The sequence below is a fragment of the Mauremys reevesii genome, linkage group 5 (assembly GCF_016161935.1).
Source record: "Mauremys reevesii isolate NIE-2019 linkage group 5, ASM1616193v1, whole genome shotgun sequence".
In the NCBI taxonomy this organism is placed as follows: domain Eukaryota; kingdom Metazoa; phylum Chordata; order Testudines; family Geoemydidae; genus Mauremys; species Mauremys reevesii.
This window is the reverse complement of record NC_052627.1, coordinates 31418997-31439439: the sequence shown is the minus strand read 5'-3', so window position 1 is coordinate 31439439 and position 20443 is coordinate 31418997. Positions and strand designations below refer to the sequence as shown.

Sequence of the window (20443 nt, the reverse complement as noted above, 5' to 3'; positions counted from 1 at the left end):
TGCCTGTGGAGGGTCCGCTGGTCCCGCGGCTCCGGTGGAGCATCCGCAGGCACACCTGCAGGAGGTCCACCGGAGCCGCGGGACCAGCGGACCCTCTGCAAGCACATCTGTGGGAGGTCCACCGGAGCCGCGGGACCAGCGGACCCTCCGCAAGCACATCTGTGGGAGGTCCACCGGAGCCGCGGGACCGGCGACCTGCAAAGCGCCCCCTGCGGCGTGCCGCCGTGCTTGGGGCGGCGAAATGGCTAGAGCCGCCCCTGTTTCTAGCTACACTCATAATCCTAGAGAGCTGCATGTTTCTGCCAAAGAGATCAGTAATGAAATGGGTAACGGTGTTGACAGAGCCTGATTTTTCAAAATGGAGGTTGGCAAGGTGTTTTACATGTGCATTACCATAGTAACACATTTGTGTGCTAAATACCCAGAAGTGCATTTGAAAATTGGATATTTTTAGCGCAAATAGTTAGGTGCCCTACTATCCATTTGCTTGCCCTTCTATCCAGAGATAGACATGCAGCATGGGTAATTGCATGTAAACGTATTTGAGGGAGCATCTGATTTTGGGGTGGGTTTTTTTTTTGGTAAAACAAATTGGAAAAAAATAAAATCATCCCTTTTATTGTCATAAATAGGCTCCAAAGTCAGCATTAGTATGAATGGGGCTATGCAGTCCTATCTTAGATCATTTGAGCCAATTCAGAAGTTCTTTTCTAAGGCTGAGACACATAAGTTAGGCAACTTAAGCAATCAATATATGCAAAAGAATGGAGGATAAATCTAAATTTGTTCTATAAGCACTATGAGTCATCAATGTGTAAATAAAGCTTTGAATTGAAGTCTACTGTCTAATGACATATGTTTAATACCAGAAAATCCCAATGTGAGGATGATGACAGACCTAGAGTGGTTAGTATCCGCAAATAGCAACATGTTCTGAAAATGTATTACATATACAACACACCCAGAATTAATGGTTTTAGCTGGGTGGCTTTCTATTTAAACCTCAGAAACTTATGGCAGACAGCATAAGTGGAGAGTTCTCTACCCATCAGTTACAGTATAATACTGTAACCAAGATTTGCCTGGCTGGGAAAAAAAGCAAACAAACTGATGTTTCTTTAAGCCATTTTGATGAGGGAGAAGGTAAAGATTTAAGCCAGTTACATTTCTGCATACAATTACACCAATGTTGCCAAAATTGGGCCCGTGAAAGAGAATGACTCTTTAGCCCCATGGTTAGGGCACTCACCTGGGAGATGAGTAGTCAGGGTACAGACACCCTGCTCCAATGAATGTTTAACTAATAATCAGTGGGAGAGACAGAGAGACCTGCCCCAAAATACTCTGAAGCCTAGTGGTTTGGACACACACCTGGGATGGAGGAGGACCAAGTTAAAATCCCTCCTTGGTGAATGCTTTAAATACTGGGCGTCGGTAGCAACCTCCTCTTCCTCTGGCTATTTTGCGTAGCTTTAGGTATGCATTGAGAATGCCTATTTGATCAGGTCCCACAAGGGAATGCCTAGTTTGAGAGTCCCACTCAGGTTTACACATGGGATACATGCCTAGACTGAGGCAGCTGTGCGCATACTTACTGGCAAAAAAATAGGTGCCTTGAGTACTTTAACAGTAGGACTTTAGGCACCTACTGAGTTCGGTGACAGCTTAGCAGGCATTTTGGGAATCTCAGTGGTGACTAAATGTTGAACTCAGGTGCCTAAGTCCTTTTGTGAATCTAGCTCATACTGTTTTTTCAAACCAGACTCCACCATTCCCTGTGCCCCAGAAAAACTCTCTCTTATATTCTGATCTCTGGCTGTTCAAATTCAGCCTCCAGGTGTTGAACCTCCATGGTCCATGCCTAAGTGAAGCTTTCTCCCTTCCCTTCACAAATGTTATGGAGGGTACAGCACACGGATATAACCATAGGGATGTTGTCATCGGCCAGGTCCAGCTTCCCATACAGACAGAGCCAGCGGCCCTTTAAACGGCCAAAAGCACACTCAGCAGTCATTCTGCACCGACTCAGCCTGTTGTTGAACCGCTCCTTGCTGCTGTCAAGGCTCTCTGTGTAGGGTTTCATGAGCCATGGCATTAAAGGATAAGCGGGGGTCTCCAAGGATCATAATGGGCATTTCAACTTCCCTTACGGTGATCTTCTGGTCTGGGAAGAAAGTCCTGGCTTGCAGCTTCCTGAACTGGCCTGTGTTTCTAAAGATGGGTGCATCATGCACCATTTTGGACCAGTCTGCGTTAATGTCCATGAAATGCCCACAGTGATCCACAAGCGCCTGGAGAACCATCGAGAAATACCCCTTCCAATTTATGTACTCGGAAGCTAGATGGTCTGGTGTCAGAACTGGAATATGCGTCCCATCTATCGCCCCTCCGAAGTTAGGGAAACCCATTTGTGCAAAGCCAGCTACAATTTCACGCACGTTGCCCAGAGTCACAGTTCTTCTGAGCAGGATGCGATTAATGGCCCTGCAAACTTGCATCAACATGATTCCAACCAGGGCAGGTGCAAGGATGTTTCGCATCTTAGGCAAAACTTCCACCTTGCGCCCCTCTTCCCCCGAGCCCTGTGGCAGCTCTCTGCCCCTCTCCTCCACCCTAAGGTGCCCCCCCCTGCAGCAGCTCCCCACCCCCCCCTCTGCCCTGAGGTGCCCTCCTCCCCGCTTCTCCCACCTCCCAGGCTTGCAGCACCAATCAACTGTTTGGTGCCGCAAGCCTGAGAAGGAGAGAAGCAGAGTGGGGCAGCGTGCTCAGGGGAGGAGGCAGAGCAGAGGTGAGCTAGGGTGGGGAGTGGTTCCCCTGCGAGCCTCGCCCCCCCCTTACTTGCTGCAGGCGGCCCTCCCCGCGCCCCCCTGCCCCAGGTCCCTCTGCCTAAATGCCGACGACGACCGGGATGGCCAAAGATCCGGCCACTGCGGTTGCCGCCGAAGGACCCAAAATGCCGCCCCCCAAATGCTAGCACCCTAGGCGACCGCCTAGGTCTCCTAATGGGTTGCACTGCCCCTGATTCCAACGGTCAACTTTCCCACACTACACTGGTTAGCGACCAATCGGTAGCTTCCAGATTGCAATTGCCACGTGCTTCTCCACTGGCAGGGCAGCTCTCAATCTCGTGTCCTTGCGCCGCAGGGTGGGGGCAAGCTCAGCACACAGTCCCATGAAAGTGGCTTTCCTCATCTGAAAGTTCTGCAGCCACTGCTCGTCATGCCAGACTTGCATGATGATGTGATCCTACCACTCAGTGCTACGTCCGTGAATGCCACAAGCAATCTCATGTCATATGTGTTATGCAAATCGACATCATCTTTGGACTCCTCACTGTCACTTTGTAGCTTAAGGAGTAACTCGACTGCAGTTCGTGACATGCTGGCGAGACCCATCAGCATATTTCTCACAAGTTCAGGATCCATTCCTTCAGACCGAAAGGGAAGACAGAGCGCGTGGTACAAAAAATGTTCAAAGATGGTGCCAAATGTGGACAGAAGCACACGGATTGCTGAGATGTGAAGCGATGCATCACGGAGCATTGGGAAAGGACCAGGGGTGAAAGTAACTTAAAAGACTTACCGGTATGCCGGAGTCCTGAGCGGGGGCGTGGCCTCAACTGGAAAAGGCAGGGCCTTTCAAGATTTAAAGGCCCTGAGGCTCCAGCTGTGGCTGGGAGCACCAGGGCCTTTAAATCACCCCGGAGCTCCCAGCTGCAGAGGCAGCTGGGAGCTGCGGGGCTCAGGGGCAAATTAAAGGGCCTGGGGCTCCAGCCGCCGCAGAACTCCAGGCCCTTTAAATCACCGCAGGAGCCCGGCTGCCGGAGCTCTGGCCGTGCTTTAAAGGGCCTGGGGCTCCCCACAGCAGCTGGAGCCCTAGGCCCTTTAAATCACTGCCGCGGAAGCCGGTCCAGTCCAGCACGGCATACCGGCTTACTTTCACCGCTGGACAGGACCCAGAATGCCCCGCACCCTCCATCCCCCTTCCCACAAGCCACAGTGCCAGAATGGGAAGAGGTGTTCTGTGGGGTAGCAGCCCATAATGCACTGCTCCCAGTGCCGCTGCAAGTGCCGCAAATGTGCCTATGCCACTGCACTTGCAGCTGACAGTGTGAACACACGGCAGCGCTTTCACTGCTGCGGTCTCCAGCCCTTGGTGCTCTACATCTGCAAGTGTAGCCATGCCCTGAAATTTCATTTACTGGTGAATCATTTTTTTGTAAAATGTTTTGAGATATCTAGAGTGTGAAAAAGCTATAAGAGTCCAGTTCTATGGAAGAGATAACAGTTAGGAAGATGGAGCTCAAATTGTGTTGAATAAATGGCATTCCTGTTCATTATATTATCTGATTCTAAAACTTTACCATTTACTTAAGTTTGTAGAAAATGGGCATTTCACACATACCAACTTGAGCTGGAATCAACTAATGTGGTGGTTTTTCTATATAAATATGGGCTAGTGCACTTCAGTTCCATTCTTAACTCTTTGCTTCATGACCAGAGAAAATTAACTTCCCTTTGACTCTGTTTACCTATCTCTAAATTGGGAATAACAAATAATGTGTACCTACTGTACATAGGGCTGTTGTGAGAACTAGGCTCCAGTTTTGCAACTGGATGTGTGGGCACATTGCGGAATCAGGGTCTTGGTTTTTAAAGCACCTAGAGATTGTCAGATGAAAGAGGAGCTCTGCTCTAAATGTGGGTTTATTCTACAAAAAAACCTTGTCTTTAAATCTCCCACTGATGCAGCTGCACAGCAGGAGTGTAGCATGTGTGGAGTTTGGGAGACCGATGGTTGTAAAACTTCAATGGGATTGCACAAATAGGTAAAGTTAAGTATGTTCATGCATGTTTGCAGGATCTACCCATTAGGTCTGCATCCTGAAATATTCTCTGAAAGGGTGGCTCCCTGTGCCCTTGCAGAGCCCCATTCACTTCCACATACCTGCCAAAGTCTGCCTGCCTGTATCTTATTGCAGGATTAGGCCATAGTTTGTACTGCTGTTTACCATGACTATAAACTGTAAAATCAGTTTGAATGAGAAATTCCTATAAGCTTATTCCGTATTCTGATGTCTCAACCCCTCCCGCTCCCCCCAATCACAGATACAGCTTTAGTTCTATCCCATGGGCCATGTGCAGCATTCTAGCTGCAGTGTTTCCTTTGAAAATTGCCTAGCATCTTTTTGGAAATAATTACAATTTTAATGCACAAGCTGGCTTTGTCCATTTATAGTATTACTGTTTCCAATAATATCCCTGCTGATCTCATGGAAGAAAAAAAAGTAATGAAAAAGATGCTTGGGTTTGCTTCAGCTGACATGAACAGTAAGTTCTCTCTGATCTTTCTTTTTCTCTCCTCCCCACCCTCAAAAATGCTTAGGGAAAAATGATATACTCTGATCTGCCCATGGAAATCTGCACATGTTGGAGAGAGCAACATTTTGGAGAACAGATTTTTTTCCTTAAAATGATAAAACTCCTTTGAAGATCTTAAAGGGCCACATTCTCCTATAGTTATTTTAAAGGGACAGTCTCATTTTTAAAATCTAATGAGTTTCAATTAACAAATTTATGGTTGTTTCAGTACTATACTGTCCCTGAGTCCCCCTGCCAATTTTTTTGACTTTCAAGTTATTTACTTATTTTTAAAATATTTTTCTTCTCATTTCTTGTTGTGTGAAAGAGTCCTGCAAAAAATAGAGAAAAGCAACTATGGCCCAGATCCTGCAAGCTGATCTCCATGGATGGATCTTTGTGCTCACACGGAGCCTCAGTGATTTCAGGGGTTCCACACTGACACAAGCGTCCACCCACATGGCTCAGCACTAATTTGGTATAAACCAAGTGCTGTCATGGACAAAGTAAACAAATGAAAACAGTAGATATACATTTTTTTTCCTCCGATGATCTCTTTCAGCTATAGTAGTCTAAGGTATTACCTGTAACCAAAGTAAATGTAACATTTTCAAAAAAAATTGTTGAAAATAAATATTTTGGAGGAATTGCTATTAACTGTTCACCTTGTTACATTTTATTATGTAAAGGAATCAGAGACAAATGAGTTTTAAAAAGAAAAAATTGACAGACTTGTTAAGCTAAACGTACTTCTATGTCCACATCACTGTAAGAAACTCTTACTCTATAACCCCTATTTTCCTTGCACATTCCTCTACCCGTTGTTTGTTACCCTCTCATTATATCGCATCTTCAGCTAAGATCCAGTCCTGTACGTTTGTGCATAAGTAGGATCAGGACTTTAAGCTTTAAGTCCTTCAGGGCAGGAATCTCATTTGTTTTTATTGTTCCTTTCCTATAAAGCAACTAGCAAACTTTTGGATGCTGTGGAAATAATACTCAATAATACTTTACAGCACCAAAAGCCCATTTTGCACTTTACAGATGGAAGTATAGATGTATTTCCCACTATTACACTAATACTTGTGCATATCTATCAGTGATAGCATGAAGAGGAGCATTAGTAGTTGCCTTTGCATAAAGCATTCTCATCTGGTGCTGCCCATACTAGCTCTGACTCTAGAAGATGCAGTACCTACAACTTTGATGGCCACCAGCAACCTGTTTATACTAGCATTTCCTCTGTTGCTACCACTGCTGGTGCAATCACAGGAAATTTTAAGAAAAATGCTACTGTAGATAAGACCACAAATAGTAAGAAGACATGGGCCAAACCTGAGCTACAAGTGCACATTGTTAATCCATGCCTGATTTCTGTGGGTGCAGTTGCACCCACAACATGGAACCAAGTTAAAGCTGCCCCAGGTAAAATTTTAAAAAGTGACTTATTCCCATTGACTTTAGGATTTAGGTTCCCTAGTCACTTTAGCACTTTTGAAATTTTACCCTCAGGTGCCTGCCCCAAAGAGTCTGTGGCTTCAGTTTTTCAAACAGACATGAGCTTAACTTTGCACCCATGAGCAGTCTCTTGGAGGTCAGTGGAACTATTCACATGCATAAAGTTAAGCACCTCTGCAGGCTCAGGACCAATTGTAACTGAGCAATGAAGTTTAACACACATCTTGTTATGGTTCTGTGGTCTTGGATATTCTGTGGTTTGGATATTTTATATATAGAGATGTATTTTTGTCAGCCAGTTGAATATGACTTTGAGGGGGAGGGTTTAGTTGTCTCCTGGAAGAAATGTGTTTTAACCAGGAGAGGGGGTGGACATATAGCGTTGGTTTTTTAGGGAGTGGACTTCAGCATAGGGAGAAAGCAAGGAGGTCTGCCAAAAGCTCACACATGAGAAGGAGGGCTCATTTGTTTGGGTATTAATTTTAAGGCAGCTTATACACCTTCGGAAGAGTTTTGCCGTACGTTTTTAGTCAGACAAATGCAATCTCGCTCATTCACATTGTCCCTGCCTGACAGCTCTGTATTAAGTGCTTGTAGCAAGTAAGCAGGCAGGCAGGCACTGAGCAAACTCATTCCTTAGGACAGTGCCAAGCTCTCTCTCCACCTTTAGTAGCCGGGGGGAGGGTTTCTTTACCGGTGTTACCGGTTTTTCTAGCCTTGCCTTTGAATAGCAGCAGCACTCGGGTGAGTCACTGTTTGGAAATGGAGTGGGCGGGCGCGTGTGAGTGTGTAAGAGAATGAATGATGTCAGGCAAGATTCAGGCGCGGGGGGGAGCAAGGAGCATGAAACTGACAGTAAACACAGCAGCAGCACGTAGAGAAAGCTGCCTCGAGTTTCCCCTCGCCCTCCCTTCTGCCTGGAGCCGCCCTCAATCAGGAGAGCTTCTCCAGCTGTAGCATTGCTGAGGTAACAGTGCATACGGATCTGGCAGTCATTTCAAGGAAACCTTACTAGAAGTATCGCCCTCCCCGTTGTCCTTAAGGCCAGTCTCTGTTGCCAGGAAGGAGAGGAGAGGCGCAAGAGGCTGTGAGGGAAGAGAATTGTAGGAGAAGATAAAGGTGTGGGCAAACTTTCTAGCTGCTTCTTGCTTCAGCTACCACCCAGAAGTGGGAGTGTCTGTGTCTTTGGCCATAAAGAGCTGCAAAGCCCAAATGTCAAAGAGTCCTGAGGCTGCAAAGGAGACCTCCCTGCTGCCTTTGGAGGAGGAACTACCTTCAGCTCCAGTGCTTCCTTATACAACTAAGTGGGTACGTTGACAATGACTCAAATCAATACAACTTTGTATTCTGCAGAGTAAGGATGGGAATGATGGAATGTGGCTTGTTACTGACGCGTACCACGACAGCCTGAGTATTTCACATAAGATGTCCAAAACTAGACTGGACAGAGTACTAGAAAATGCAACTGTAGAGAACAATCCTGCATTGGCAAGGTAATCTAATAGGTCTTTTTCATTTCTAACATGATTGATTAATTTCTTTCACAGACTGTTCACTTCTTTGCTTCTGCCAAATCATGTTTACTTTTTTTAAAAAGTGTTTCTTTAACGGAGGAAAAATATTGTAAGTGTATGAGTGATACTATAGGCTGCTTTGTTTCTCTTATAAATACCTATTTAATGTGAGGAACAGATTTATGTATCTTTTAAAATATACATTCGTTACCCAAGAGTTATAATTGGACCCTTTGGAGCCATGCTACGTGCATATTTGAACAATGGTTTGTAAGAACTTTTAAAAGTTCTTAACTTTTTAAAAAAATGTTTGTACATTCTAGACCACAGTGGCTTTGTAAAGTCAGCTTCTTGCTCCTATTGATGCTTATGGGACTCTTGCCCTTGGCTTCAATGGGAGCACGTCTGGCTATAAATCTTTATGAAGTTACCTTCTATATTAATTGGATGAATGCATACCTAAGATGCACTTTTTGCAGAGTAAAATGTAGTTACAGCACAGGAGAAACTGATTGAAATGTAGAATATTGATAACTTTTTTTTTCTTAAAAAACCCAGTGATTAGATCATACTATGGACTAGTTGCTTTTCAACTTCTTTTGCAAACAAAACTGTCTTTTTTTAAATTTTTTTGTTGTTAATGCTTTGAGCTTTATAAAATCAAATAAAACTCTTTTTATATTCAGGACTCAAGAACCAGTGAACAGTTTGTTTTTGATATTGGAAAGAAAATTCTATTCTAAAAATGTCTGTCAAGTTTTGTTTGAATGAAAGTTTCCTGTCAGATTATAACCCTATAAATAGATATTTATACATCTGAAATGTTAATATTATAACAGTGGGACTACAGGTCTGTCGCATCTTACGCACATTTAACATGCGTGAATTCAGCTTTACATGGTTGGCAAAAACAAAACAAAAAGAGAAAAATAACAATTTAAATACTGTTCCTGTAGTGCGGGCGATTCTGCCCGCCATTACACTCAATGTAATTTTGACTATACGCGGTTTTTGCTTGATGCGCTGGCCACGGAACATAACCCCAGCGTAAGATGAGACAGACCTGTACTACTCTATAAAGTTAATCAAGTGTTTAAAATTTGCAGGATTGGGGCCTATGGTAGCATTACCAGTTGCCATTTAAATTAAAATATAGTCCTCATATTTGGATTAAATTTAAAGAATGATACATTGCAGTGATAGAAAGTATGTGTTTTCATTCTCCCTCTTTGGATCTTATATTTACAGAAGGTGGTAGGTCTGTATTGGAGTTAGGTATTAGGCATTGTAGTGTAGTTATGGTGTTTAGAGGTGCTGTTATTTGAGAGATTATTTTAGTGTATTTTTTATAGGAATAAATTATATTACCCCTGTAATTTTTAATAACTTCATTTACCTTTATACAATTAGGATAGGGTTTAGATATGTAAGTTAAATAAAAGCTGATCTAGAGCCTGATCCATTGCCCATTAAAGTCAATGGCAGTCTTTCCTTTCCATTGATTACAGTGGACATGGTATAGGGTCCTTAGTGCTGTTGGAGAAGATTTCTTAGTAAGGACCCTTGATATCTAAGAAATATATGGAGATGCTTCTGTGTTCTTCCCAAGGACATTTAAAAAATGTTCCATAAAAAGTAGGCTTAGTAAGCGGTGGCATTTGGAACCCCCCCTAAAATTTTAATGGAGATGGGGCTTTTCCCAACTGTATTCAGTAAGTTTTATGCTGTTGGCCCAGAGAATTGCAGAATGAAGAAACAACCAAGTCTTCCAGACTTTCATGCTCTGGTGGGCATCTAGTGAGCATGATGGGTCTCTAGATAGTGATACTCTTTATGAAGTAACCAACTAAGAGAGCCAATCTTTCAAATGAGCTCACAGAGCAGAGAGGACAGTAGTTATGGCACAAAATGAAAATGAGAGAAAAAGTATGACCGGAAACCAGGAGTGTGATGCTCAGTAACATTTCAAAATAAAAATGTTAGAGTTAGTCTGTACGCAACTTGTGTTTTCACAGGCTTTCTAAATAAACTCCTATTTTTTGAGCTTTGGTTGAGGAGTTGACTTGCAAATGTCCCTTTCCGGGCCGTAAAACCTCCTTCTGATTTAACTTTTTTTTTTTTTTTTTAAACTTACAAACAAGCTAGCTCTCACAATTAAGGGTCAAATGCTGGTATAGGTTGCACTGATAACAGTTGTCTACAATGGAGTTATTCCTCGTTTCCACCAGCAATAATGAGAACAGAATTTCAGTCAACATGTTTAGATTCAATAATGTAATTCTACTGTGGCCCTCATTACAAGACTTGAAATGACATTCTGCATTGCCAGTTTGGATTTATGCACACACTGTATTCTCCATCAGCATCTCCTGTCATTTTATTTGCTCTCCTGAAAAAGCAATAATTTATATAAAATCACTTCTGCACCATTTTAGGACTCACCCTGTAGTCAATCCCCTCCTGACTGAAATTTTCCATTGACTTCAAGGGGAGTTGTGTGAGCAAAATTATTGCTGATTGGGCACAGTAATTACATATCAATATACTTTCACTGAAATTATTTCTCTTCTGAATTTTGCCAGATACCTCAGATTTTAAAAGTGCCTGTATTAAGTGAATAGTTTTTCAGGAAACTGTGTTCAGATGATTGTCTACTGTTTTTACTTATCAGTCCCAGAACAGAATATTTCTCTGGAGACCCAAATTATACACCAAGAATACTGTAATTTGTAACACTTCCTTTTTTTGTCTATATAGATACCATATTTAGAGACAATCTGTTAAGCCACACACTTACCACCTAGGTTTGCAAATGAGTTTTTTAGGAGTTGTTTGCTTCGGCAATGTACACTGATATATCACAGATAATATTCTACCATACCATCAGCTATTTGCCACCTCAGACTCCAAAGGTTAAACAATACCTAAACTCTCAGCTTTGGTATCTGTAAGCATAAAACCATTTCCCCTGTCACTAAAGTTACCTTACAATAGGAAGAGATATTAATAGGCTATGATTATTATGAGGTAATTGACACCCTTGGGCATTAAAACTATATAGTCACACCTTGTAAGGAGCCTGTCTTCTTGGCTAATATAAACTTATTACTTCGACAAAAGTCAAGTTGAGTTACCTGAGACAGAAGTGCAGGATTGGGTCTACAAACACAAACCTAATTTTTATTCCTGGAACTTTATTCTATTTTGCCAAGTAATTTCTGTTCAAAGGAAGAGACTAGTCTGTTTTCATTATCTGTGCTGAGAAACATACAAAAAGTACACAAGCAGAAAAAAGTAGCAAACAATTATATTTTTAGATTCTTCCTATTTATTGACACAAGTCAGTATCTCTTTAAAACTCCCTCTTTATAGTCTTTAGCCTCTAGGAACAGTGTTCTGGAGTATTACTCGTCCACATTTTCTTTTCTAATACAAGACTTTACTGTGAAGCTGAAATTATTAGTAACCAATACATATTTTTGTTTAATTTATACTTCTATAGGCTATCAGTTCACAAGATAGTTTCACAATATTAATATAGGATAGAGTAGACAATGCAGATGGTATTTATTTAGTATGGTTACAATACTACAGTACTAACAGATGCTGGGAATATTAATATAACAGAGACTACTGTCTTCACAGATCTGTGTCTGCTGGGAGAATTATTGTACCATGGACACTACTGTCCCAGAAGATGCTGTGAGACTTTAGGAGCTAAAACAGGCATTGATAGGAAAGTTTACGTAACACAGATACTACTGTCTTCTCGGATCTGTATCTGCTGAGAGAGCTGCTTAACCATACTGGGCATTACTGTTCTAGCAGATGCTATGATATTTTAATGACAACAGGCCCCACTGTCCCAGCATATCTTTGTTTGCACTATCACTGTTACAGATTGTTAGTATGTGTATGTGTAATATTCACACTAATAGAAAATAGTGTAGCTATAACAGTGTAGCTAATTGGGAAGTGGGGTAAAATAAAATTTCCTTTCCCAAGTTCATTAGTAAGTCCTGTTGTATAAATTTTGTTGGACGGTGGATATTTATATTGCCAAAGGTTCTAGGATGCTCAAAGTACTTCTGAGCCTCAAGGGGTGGAGGGCCATGCAGTCATTCATTATGGTTTCTCACCCTGGAGATGCCCGTGGTCTTGACTTAGTCATTCATTTCAGATTCCTGCCCCACCCTGCTCCCTCATACCAGATACGAAGTCATGTATAGATCCTCTTAATAGTTTTTATAGTGTGTGCTGTTAGATTGCAGAACAGTCCTCCAGTGTCAGTGATGAAAATGTGTTAAGTTTTAAAATTTCCAAAGGACTGTTTTCTTGGAGAAATCCTCAAATGCTACGTTTTTGTTTGTAAGATGTTTTTTTTAAGCTCAACAGTTTTAGGACCCATGACAATTTTGAGTTTTGGGGATTCCTTGTATTTGATTTTCCCTTTTGCAGAAGTCTAGGTATGATCACTAGATGCCCCCTTTTTTATCACCAGGCAAGATATGATAGAGCTAATGCCATGCTTCCTTGCTATTACAGTAATTTATTTCAATCCAGTTTTAGTGAAACTGCCTTTACCAGGTATGGTAACCCATGTGCCCATGAAAATGGGAGATGTCACAGTTCTCAGGGCCTGTCCCAGTCACTTCTTTAAAAAAAAAAAAAGTGATTGTTCATGTGTCTACATACTCTTCACTCTGGCCGGTTGAGCCATTGAAATTTGACAAGAGGCTGTCTTAAAGCACATGTGAATGTCAAGGATCTCCCAACTAGGATATTTTCTTAAAATTGGTGAACAAGAGAAGTTATGAATCACTCTCAGGTGAACTATGAAACTTCCAAAATGTACACTTAAGTAATATGTGCAGCTTTGCATTCCTGGAACTGTTGCCCTTTTCCTACCTCCTCCCCACTATGCACCTGTTGCATCTTGTACCTATTTAGATTGTGATCTCTTTGTGGCATGGAATCGTGTTTTTTTTTAATATTATGTTTGTACAATGCCTCACCTAATGGAACCTCAACCCTGAATGAGGCCTCTGGATGCTATTGTAACATAACAAAATATTGCTACCCTGTTTTACCCATGTATCTCTAAGTCAGTCTCCCTCTCCACTCAAGTCCCCATCAGTCTTCCAGTCTCCACATAGGTTCATATTTATTCTGATTCAGGGCACTTCTGTGAGCAGCTCAGTTCACATTAACTCATTTTCTTCTGATCACCAATCTGCAAGCACACTCTTAGAGAGCCTCCTGGGTTTCCAATGGAGAGCAAACCAATCAAGCATTTCGCAAAATGAGCTGCTTCCTAGTAATGTGCAGGATGGGCAGCAAAGTTTTTTCCACAGTGTACTACGGTCCTAGTGCTAGAGTAGCCATATTGCAGGGGTAGGGGGTGCTATGGACTCTGGGATATGGTTACTTTGACTCAGGTTTGTGCACTGAAGAGTGGACACCGAAGTCCTAGGTTTGACATAGATTGGAAAAGTCTTACCATAGGGTTAAAATACAATGTAGATACTCAAGCCCCAGGAAATGGAACTCAAGGATCAGCTGACTTGAGTTCCATTAACCCTGGGCTTATATTGCAGTGTAGACATAGCCAAAGTACATTTATTCCTCAATTCATAATCTAATCTCAAATCACCCCATTTTCATTGCATCTGTGCAAAGCTGCATGAAACAGTTCAGAATTATTTTCTGATTAACTGAATGAGTGATAGACATCAGAAGGAACTTGCCTAACACTTCAGCAAGGTAGCTAACACCATAGTTAATGGATCAGTTGTCATTACCATTAATGTGCCAAGGTATCACTGCTGAAAATGGTAAAAGGTTATTTTACAAATTCTGGTAACTTTCAAGTGAAAAAAACCCTTTCACCCAGCGTAGTTCAATGATACCTTATTTCCAGGTAACATATAACATATTGGAACACTTTACATTTGACCCCTTTGCTTTCCAAAATTGGTAATTTGTAAACATTGTATATACATTGATACATCTTGGTGTTGATGTCTGATTTTTCTGCAATTGCTGAACTAACTAGGTATAGAAAGCCTAAAAGTAAAATAGATTTTAGGCCATAGTGTGAAGCTGCGTTCCCTCGAAACTAAAAGCAATTTGCGTACTCAAAATATTATTTAAGGTTATTTGTATTTTGTTTGTTTACATTTTCTTTGGTATATATCACCATTGTATCTGAACACCACAAAACCACTAATTTATCCTGACAACATCAGGAAGTTATTATTAGGGATAGAGAAGCTAAATGATTAGTCCAAGGTCAAACAGGAGATCTCTGGCAGGAGCAACAATATAGAACCCAGATTTCCTGACTCCCAGTTTAGTGACCTAAGTATAAGATCATCCTTCCTTATACTGCAATACAGGTAGAGTTATTTGCATCAAGCCAATACTTTTCTTTATTAATGTTTCACCTGCTCTTCCTGTATGTTTCCCACTTGAAATGTTTATCCAGATTTTAAGGTGTTGAGTGCTTCAAGAAAGTTTAACTTATTTATTTTAAGACTCCAAGTATCTTCGACTGCCAACCAATTAATTAACAGAAAGAGCAAGGAATACTGAATTGTTTCTCACACTTCGTTTCAGTTACATTTTATTTACATAAACCAGTGACAAATTGTTTGCTTACCCACACCTCAAGATCCTGTTTACATTGACACATTGAAGTTCAATGGTGTTGAGTAGTGGGTAATTGTACAGACTTCCTGTATTATCATAAGGAACATAATAGCTGTTAAAGTGGAATGACAACAGGGACAAAGGTCATGCCCCCCATGGTAATTAAAGTCTTTTTTACGTAGGGAGGGCACAACAAAAGTCAAACACCTGGTAGGTGGCTCTGTATATTTCCTGTCACAGCAATTCCAGCTTGCTTCTGCTGCTTTTGTCCCTCCCCCACATCAACCTCACAAATGGGGAAACAGCACTTGCTGTTTGTAGATGCTTTATTAGGATGCCAAATGCTGCAGCCAGTGTCCGTTTTGAGTCTGAACACAGGCTGTATTGAAGCAAAGTGTTCTCATCACCGCAGCCTCAAAAGAACATGTTAAAATTGGAATGCCACATTCTTGCCTTGGCAGTACTAAAAAAACATTGTGTAGTTTGATTGGCTAAGATCAAGTGTAGTTTGATCTTTTCTCATTATTCCCATTTAAATTTCTATACCATACAATTTTTTAATTCTAAAGAATTAAAAATAACTTTAAAAGATACAAGTTTTCTAGTTCTAAATTTAACATCTAGAAACATGAAGTGCTACAGTTTTAATTGGCTTAATTCATACTTATATGTTCAGATTTGCTGATAATTTGTTAGCTTTGTAGGCTCATTCTAAGGGATGTTGATTTAGATTTTACTTCTTACCAACTATTTCAGCTTTTAAAAGTGTGCCCATATAATTTTGTGGTGGTGTGTATTAAGGACTTGATCCAATTCCCACTGGAGTCTTTCCATTGACTTCAGTTGGATCAGACTCTAAGGGAATGTCAACACAGCAACTAGAAACCTGTGGCTGTCCCATGCCTACCAATGCTGGGTTACAGGGGTTGGGCCAGTCACAGGTGTCCTGTTGCTGTGCAGATATACCCTAAGAATGCTATGTAAATGACAGTGTATGAGTAAAGTTAAATTCCATTTTTGGAAGCATGAGCATGGTTCCTGGTGACTTCACTAGGAGCTTGCAGTCAAATCCAACTGCATAATGTGACCATGAGAGCCCATTCCTGTCCTCCAGCGTAACCAGGCAACTCCTGTTGACTTTAACGGGGGTTGTGTATGACGATTGAATTTGGCTCTCACAAGTTTATTAGCTAATAAGGCCAAATAAAGATGCTGTTGCCCTGTAAAAGTTACTGAAGTGCCGATGCTGTAAGGTCTGCAGTCCGCACAGAGTGGTTTTGTTTTTGTGTGTATGTATGCTTTGCATGGAGCTTTGAGGTAAAATCAATTACACTATTTTGCAATGTGATGCAAATGAACAAGATTTCAAATGAAAAAATCTACATGCTTTAGAAATACAAGATGTCGTAACTAGTATGTTGGTATTTTTCTTCAAAATAAGATAGAAATTAGAACACAGCTTGGAACATAATCAGTTGTGTTTTCACAGCCTGAAAAAGGCCCTAAGGCTGCTGCATTATTTTGAATCTTGTTTTTCTGTTTTTCATACAGGATTACTTGGAACAATAAATAATATATTTTTCCAGGTCATTTTAGAAGGACTTTGGGCTTTCACATTAGACTGTAGTCTCAACAATAAACAAACCCCAAGTAAGTCCCTTACCTTTGAAATATAATGAATTGTTTCAAGGAATTTCTTCCCCCAAGATTCTCAGACAGTCTTAGATATTATGTCACAAGACCATTTATTGACAAATCATTGACAACATTTATGATGCATTTTTCAAAGATGATGCCTTTTTTGAGATTATATCCTGTATTTGTAGACAGTTGTGCTCAATAATAAGTCTTTTTTTTTTAATTTCTGCTATTTATTTGATAAGGTGCATCTAACTAAAACAAGTTATTCAACTTCAGTTGAGGTTTCATGTCTAATATCTTTGACCTGCAAGCACACTGTTCTGAGTGAAAATCATGGTTACCTTTAAAACTGGTAATTTAGTTTTAATATTAAAATTAATATTAGCTTGACATATGCTTGACATCTGCTCAATTTTTTAAAATGAGTTTAAAAATAGATTCAGATTGCTCCTCCCAGTGATTGTGGTTTTACAGTAACTACTTCCTGCTCCATATGTTCCCCGGCCCCTTTTGTATGAAAGACCCCTCTGAACAGAGGAAATGGACTATCAGACTGACTATATCAGCAGTTCTTAAACTCTTGCATGTAGGCTGTAATCAATATTACTAAAATCTAGTATCAGAATAAGAATTGGTTTTAACTACACTAATTAAAATTAAGATGACATACTAAGAACCATTTAGTTTTTGATGTGGTACTATAGGTAGACTTTACCCAAAGTGCTGTCACATGTATAAACTAAATAAACAAGATTAAATAGAGAAACATTTGTTGTTTGCTTATCCCTTTCGGCTATAGTAGTAATTGTAGTTTTAAAATGATCACACTTCTATTTGAAAATTCTGTTGAAAATTTTCCTTTAACGTTTAGACCCTTCCCCATGTTCAGAAGGTGTTTTGCAAGGAATAGAATCATCTGCCAGATTACAACTGGTTTATACTATTATGGTTGTAAGTAAGACTTATAAACAAGCATAGAGCAGTCGGCAATTTTAGGAAATTACCTTGCATTGCAGCATGGATATTTTTCATAACAGGTTTCTGTAGTCTTTCAGTTTGAATATATGAACATACTAAAATATCATAGTTCTCTCATGCTAAGGGGAACATTTAAGCATACAAAGATCTACCTGTCTTTCAAATGCTGCTGTTATACATGACATTTTTTAATATATTGGTTAGTTGGAAGTTAATTTTGTACTTTTACTCCTTCACCACTGAATATATTTGAATTATTGCTCCTATGCAGGGTGAAACTTGGAGTTGGGTGGAAAGTTGTTGAGGGGAAGGAGGGCCATGTGCTGCAACCATCTGTTTACATAGCTGTACCTGTCTGGGGTCAACAGGTTAAACAGTGTGCTTTCCCCAGGTTCATCCTAATCTTATTTCATCCTACACTCAAATCATAAAGCTGGTCTTTTGGTATCAGAAGTCTTTCCAGAACAACAGACTGTTTTATGAAGATAAACACAAGTTAGACTTCATGGTGGTATCAAGCTGAAGGAAAAGTTGGCCTACCAGCTAGGGAGCTCTTGCAATTGTTAACATAGTTGTGACATTGTAAGTAGAGTACAGAAGATGAGTACTTACGACATTTCTTCAGATATAGAAACTCCAGTGTGAAAGTCCCTCTTCCAGTAAAATGTCATTCCAGAAGTTTGTTAATTTGTTATTTCATCAAAAAGACCAACAACTTGTAAATGGCAGGGGACTGTATTTGTGGTGATGCCTCTGTGTAATGATGTGGTTTAGTAAATTGAGACCCATAATTTTACTTTTAGTTGTGGACAGAAAATTTTTACTTGTGTACACCAGTCATCTCCCTTTCATGTCAGTCATGATTAATATGTTTCACCAATATTCCAGATTATTCTTTTCATTTCTCTCGTTTTCTCCATTTGTCACAAATCAGCTAAGTCTTGGATAGACAACTGTACTGCATCTTTTTTGTTACTGCTCTTATCATCTCTGTATTGTGTGGTAAGATTAAACGTGGGAAGGGATTTTTAGAAGCACTTCTTTGTTGGTTCAATGGACCATGCTGATCATTGTGTTAATTAGCAAAAGGGTAAAGGAAAGGTCTGTGTCTCCAGCTCCAGCTCCCTCTTATCAAGTGTCTTGTGGGGAAGCTTGACCATCTCTGTGGAAAGCATCCTCCTCAGAGCCCAAGCCTGGACAGTGCCCAAGCCTGGACAGTGCCCTCTCACCATCCAGGCAGGAAAGACACTGGGCAGGTTTGGAGAGACCAACTCTGCTAGGGAAGATGTAGGCACTGTCTCAGCAGCCCAGTCCTAGTAGGGTTACCTTGCTTGCTGTCTTCAAACTCCCCTCTAGCCTAGGCAGCAAATAAGGCAAGCAGGCAGGAGTGGAAAAGCTGGCTGCAGAGACAAGTGGCTCCACATCTCCATGAAGGGGGCAACTCCAGAAGGGCAGCATGCCAGGTAGAAGGTTGCATGTAAGTCTCTAGAACCCATAGCAGCAGCCATGCTCCTGATTACAGAGCTCAGCCACTTCACCTAGTCAAGGCATAGTTGAACACAGCATGGACACTGCTAGTTAAGTGCATTAAAAGGGTCATCAAACCCTACTACTTCTATAACAAGTTTTCCAGGGCTTTTTTGCTTATGTTCCAGGGTAAGGCTTTCAGAGGAAAAGCAGATTCGTCAATCTTGTGGAGAGTCCATTCTTGAATCACATTCCGCTCTTTGAGAGGCCCCGAATGATCCCCTGAGGGCTGGTCCACACTAGCTCTTTAAATCGAATTTAGCAGCGTTAAATCGAATTAAGCGTGCACCCGTCCACACCAGGAAGCCATTTAATTCAACATAGAGGGCTCCTTAGTTCGACTTCGGTACTCCACCTCGACAAGGGGAGTAGCGCTAAATTCGACATGGCTATGTCGAATTAGGCTAGGTGTGGATGCTAATCGATCTTAGTAGCTCCGGGAGCTATCCCACAGTGCAACACTCTGTTGACGCTCTGGACGCCAGTCGGAGCTTGGATGCTCTGACCAGCCACACAGGAAATGCCCCGGGAAAATTTTAATTCCTTTTCCTGTCTGGACAGTTTGAATCCCATTTCCTGGTTGCTCATCGGGGCGAGCTCAGCAGCACCGACAACGATGCAGAGCTCTCCAACAGAGGAGTCCAGGCAATCTCAGACTAGAAAGAGGTCCCCAGCATGGACTGACCGGGAAGTCTCAGATCTGATTGCTGTGTGGGGCGATGTGTCTGTGCTTTCGGAGCTGCGCTCCAGCAAACGGAATGCAAAGACCTTCGAGAAGGTCTCCAAAGCCATGAGAGACAGAGGATACAGCCGGGATACAACGCAGTGCCGCGTGAAAGTCAAGGAGCTGAGACAAGGCTACCAGAAACTCAGAGCGGTAAACGGACGCTCCGGAGCCCAGCCCCAGAGATGCCGCTTCTACGAGGCACTGCATGCCATTCTTGGTGGGTCTGCCACCACTGCCCCACCAGTGTGCGTGGACTCTGAGGATGGGATAGTGTCGACGGACTGTTCCTCGGAGATGTTCGCGGACGGGGAAGATGAGGAGGACGAGGCAGTCGACGGCGCTTTCCCCGACAGCCAGGATCTCTTCCTCACCCTCACTGAGATCCCCTACCAACCCTCCCCAGCCGTTACCACGGACCCTGAATCGGGAGAAGGATCAGTCCGTAAGTGCTTTAAACAAGTTAACATTTATTTATTAAAAGCAGCTAAGACCAACGAGTTAACATTTTTTTAGTAACTAAACAGGGAGAGACATTAGGAGAATCGAAGGTCTAAACACAGGGGGATGGAACTTTTATCTTCATAAGA

At 41.6% G+C, this 20443-nt stretch overlaps 1 protein-coding gene across 14 annotated transcripts in view; it reads left to right on the top strand.

Moving 5' to 3' along the window:
* SGMS2 (sphingomyelin synthase 2) overlaps positions 1 to 20443 on the top strand; it is an 82252-nt gene that overhangs the window by 9242 nt on the left and 52567 nt on the right. For 3 of the 14 annotated variants that reach the window (XM_039540695.1, XM_039540689.1, XM_039540693.1), the window contains exon 1: positions 7639 to 8126. The gene's annotated coding sequence lies outside the window, so the exon portion shown is untranslated. Of the gene's footprint in view, positions 1 to 7631; positions 8312 to 16534; positions 16634 to 20443 lie in introns of those variants that run through there. The other 11 variants (XM_039540694.1, XM_039540684.1, XM_039540692.1 and 8 more) reach the window with 8 other exon arrangements.